Below are 4,803 nucleotides of genomic sequence, written 5' to 3' on the forward strand. Positions count from 1 at the left end.
GTATTTTTGAAGATAATAAGGTAAAGATATGGATTACTAATCCAATGGCGCGTGCTTTTCATTTTTTCATACAATTGTTTTGTACCTTAAAGTCGAATAACTGCCGACATGGTGCAATCCAAGTGGTAGATGCTTAGATCCCTAACCATTTGATTAAGTGTTCGATTCTTTTTCGGTGCATGTGTAAAAATAATATGTTGGGAGAAGTAAACCCCTTAAGTCATTTTAGAGTCTAACAACATCATAATTCATTCAAATTGGATTCTTAAACATTACATTGATTATTTCAAGTTATGTTAGAGCATCCACAATGGAGCTTCTCACTTTTTAGTACTTAAATGGACCTCACGTATACACATCACTCATTTATAATTTTTTAATAATAGTACTTAATAAGCACTCAACCCCTCCAACCCAACACCTCTTAAAAAGTTTTAAATTGGCTCCACCAATAACACATCTCACCAATAACTCTACATCATTATAAACGGATCCCACAAAAATCATATAGGTACTATTGCTTATTGTAGAACTAATACCTATTAGGTACTTATTTCTGTTTTGTTCCAATGAGAATACCTATCAGGTACTGATTCTTAAAGATTCTTAAAAAAAATGTGATCACATCCAAAATGAGTTGATATCTAACATGTGATTAATTTCCCTACCAAAAAAAGCATATTTCATATCTGTGGTCAGATGCGATTTATAGTACTACGCTTTAAAGTATGCCTGCTGGTGAAGTTGTACCATTCGTCGTAATGGTGCTCTTTTTATCCTTTGATGGAAAATACCATGTGTGGTTTATCTATTCAATTATCAATACAATATTACTACTTTGATAATGACTCTCAAGTAAGTTATCAATAATTTTTAAGGGCAATTAAATAAAAGTTACATGCCATCTCTTTAAAATCGCAGATTTCTTATAAATTATAATTGGACCCGTCCTTACTATTAATGCCTGTTTACTCCCTAGAAAGGCTATTGATCTAGGATTTAACATTAAAAACTGTTATGGTGGTTCTCTTGAATTTTACAATTCTATTCTTTAAATCAGTGAGGATTAAAAGGAACTCTGTAATTATTATTTTTTTATTATAGAGTAATTTTGATAAGTCAGATCAAATAGTTTGAATAATCTTCCTTTCTACAGTACTACAGCGGTGCTACATTAGTGTAGCGGAGCAGCCCCTGGCCGCTACAAAACATGCGCAGCAGAGCACTTAGTGTAGCAGTCATAGAAGTTTGTTATCCATGCTTTTATGTAATGGTTAAAGAAGAAAACCAGGGGAATAAGCCACTGCTTACTGATGTGTCCTTACCCATTTTTATGTTAATGGATTATATATAAACTGCTATTATTACTAGTCAAAATATAATATTGGTTTTTTTATTGTGCATGTTTTATTTTCAGGTTATTATTGATTACAAAGGAAGTCAAATTTTCTGGATGGTTTGGAAAAATGCATGCGCAGCTGGGTTTAGTTTCAAACACTGCTTAGTTTTTACAGGTTAGATTTTTATTACTCAAATTGTAATGTATGCATAAGATTTTTTTCTGGGTACATAGTATGTAGCAAAACGGACAGAGCCAGGAATTAAACTAAGGGGTGCCGAATATAAAAGTATAATTTAGTAAAGAAATTACTAAGCTTTAAAAGCATAACATATATAAGAAATTGTAAGATAAATCTAAAGTTAATATTGTGATTTTGCATTTTATGGGCCACATTTTTTAAGTTGAACTTTTTGGTCCTCTATTTTTACATTTATTGTAATTTTGGTCTCAGCTCATGCATTTTGATATAAAAATTGCAACTTTTTGAATAAAAAAAAAGTGAATTTCAGTCCTAAAAAATATATTTTGTTATTAAATTCAATATCGGGGCAATCAATCTTTTTGGCAAACAAAAATACTATTTTAGGGGGAAAATCATCTATTGATATCAAATTTACAAGGTATAAATAGAGCCCAAAAAGTTGAATTAAAGAAGGGGACCGTTTTCGTGAGTTTAATCAAAAGTGAATTTAAACCAATAATATAACAATGTAACTATTATAAAAAAAATTAAAAAAAATTAGGGAGGACCATGGCCTCTATTGGTCGCCCTTCTAGCTCTCTCCTTGTGTAGCAATGTTAACATGGCTCCTAATGTTTTTTTTTGTAGTTGCCACATTTTGGTCTTCAAATTTTTTTTTTTTTTGAACCAAGGTCTTCAAATTATTTATTAAATACTTTGGTGTTTTCATAATTCATTGATGAAACAAAGTGACGGTTGGTTTGGATACTAGAATCTTGATAATAATGTATGCTTAAGATTTTTTTTTCTATAAGTGTAATATAACTTGTCTATAAGATCTTTGTTGTAATGTACTCAGCCTACTCCAAAGTTGAGATTAGTGACTCTTATGAGTCTTATCCAATATTATACTTACTTGGTGATTATATTTGAAAGCATCTAATTATATGGATCTCAATCTGACCAGATAATTTATGGTATAATACTATAGTAAATAGGCTGGAATTTGAATGTATCTCGTCATAGAAAAATTATATATGATTTTTTTTTCTTCCATCTGTGGCCAAAGCATTGGGAGATTCCTGCATCATTCTGAAAAGCCTTGTATACAATACTAAACTTTTTAGACGACGATTAAATATTTAAAACTAGGAAGTGTGCAGCACTTGGGCAAATTAAAGAGACAAGTTTATTTTCGACGCGAGGCATTCATTACAATAACAATAGAAGACTATTGTAACATCCTGCCATAGAGCATAATTTTTCTGTTTTATTTCCTGCAAAACGTCTGAAACATATCAGTACGCGCTTGCCAGAGCCGATTTCTACAAGCCTTCAATGAAGGCTACCCCTGTGTTCTTCAACCAAACATTACCTTGGATTAGTTGTGCTACTGTAAACTTGCTAGCCTCTGCAGCAGTCTTGATGACATGATAACCAGGCCAGTTCACTCTCTTGCCGGTACCAGCACCGGGTCCACTGTTCATGTACTCTCCGTAATACAATGTTTGGAGGAAATCCTTACTTTCATCATTCCATTCAGCCCATCCTGTTGGGTCGATGTGGTTGCCTATTGAGGATTGCAACACAACAGTCCTGGAGTATTTCTTCCATGGGCGGCCTAGGTAAGTTTTGATGGAGCCTATCACAGGTTTGAGGTCAGTGCTTGGTATCACGTCACATTGCTGAATTGAAGTTGCAGTGTTTTGGTTTGGGTCTAGTCGGCCTTGGGCTGTGACCATGTTTTTTTGGTTGCTCATGGGCTTTCGGGCTACGAGTTTGCACTTCTGGAGCACAACAGCAGCATCTCCAAAGATAAAGTCAATTGTGCCGGTAATGAAGGAGTCACGGTAAAATTGCCGGTTGGAGTGTGCATAGAGTGTCTTGAAATGCGTCAATTTTGCAGCGGTTGATGACAGATTGATCAGAGCCGACGCGGAGAGCAACTGCCTGATGCTTCTCTGGGCCTGCAGTGTTTTGGAACCCAATGTCCTGGGCTATAAACCCATCTCCAACAGCAGCTAAAAAATCAAATTATACATTAATGAAAACCACTATGTCATAGAGAAATGAAAATGGTAAATACAGACAAGGGCTCAAATCCATACCAACTGTTGCACTTTGGAAGGTGCCCGTTCCATCGATGACATTTAAGCTGCCTGTGATTATCGTTGCATCCATACCATCACCCACAAGCATCACATTCTTCTTTTTACTACTGATGTCTACTTTCTCTTTGTAGATTCCCTTTTTCACATAGATAACATACCTTGTCTTACCATTGTCAGGTGCAGATGCCACAGCCTCAGCCACAGTCTTGAACTTGCCGCTCCCGTCCTTAGCCACCACAACATTGGCCTGTATGTTGGCAGCTGAAGATTCCAAAAGCCTTCGATCCTTACTTGTTATCCAAGAGGGAAAGTCCCCATTCAGTGATTCATCAGTGAATTCGTCGTGATCCTTTCGAGGTAAAACAGCAACAAGCACGGCAAGAGAAGATCTAGCCCTGGATATCAAGTCCTGAAGATCACTTTCCATAACGGCCCGAGATGTACCTTCTAATCCATCCAAGCAAGTTGCATGGTTAGTGAGTACACTACTTAGCCATGTGTGTGCATCTTTCTGTGAGTCAGTGTTATCTCTTGTTAGAGTCAACACTGAGTCCCAAACTCTATTCATTGACAAGTCCATCAGTTCTTCACAGTCATTCAAAGCAACTTCTTCTCTATGACTGTTAATTCGGCGTTTGATAACATTAGCCGTATCCATGGCTTTTTGAATGTGTGTGGTGGACTTGGTTAATAAGGATACGAGTGTGCTCAATTTGTGGTCTTTTGTGTTGGCCAAAGTTGAACCTTGAACTACTTCTGATACATGAGTTAAGCATGATTCTGTATCAGTAGCATGCTCACACAGATTGGGAGCTGAGGAGACGTGTAAGAAGGAGATGGGTTTGTTGAGATTAGAAACAACAAGGGCTGATGAACTTATGATAGCAACTAAAGAGAGGATTAACCAAAATGTTTTGGGAATGGATTTTCTAGGCTTGTCTAGCAAAGATTCATTGGTAGTAGCCATACTGATAGGGTGCTTATTACTCACTATGATCTTTGTTTGCTTCAGAATCCTTATATAGACCAGAAAATCCATTTGATACGCAAAATATAAGTATCGAACATAACACAAGACACCACAAGACAAAGATCATGGTATTGAACAAATTTTGTTTTGTAGATTTGGTGGACAAAATGTTATTTTCTTATTTTAACCCATTTGTACA

General features: G+C 35.8%; 1 pseudogene; it reads right to left on the reverse strand.

Annotated features, from left to right (window-relative positions):
* Positions 1–2,543: 2,543 nt before the first annotated feature.
* LOC123889778 lies at positions 2,544–4,601 on the reverse strand (annotated as a pseudogene).
* Between the last annotated feature and the right edge of the window lie 202 nt (positions 4,602–4,803).

The sequence above is a fragment of the Trifolium pratense genome, linkage group LG6 (assembly GCF_020283565.1).
Source record: "Trifolium pratense cultivar HEN17-A07 linkage group LG6, ARS_RC_1.1, whole genome shotgun sequence".
In the NCBI taxonomy this organism is placed as follows: Eukaryota; Viridiplantae; Streptophyta; class Magnoliopsida; order Fabales; family Fabaceae; genus Trifolium; species Trifolium pratense.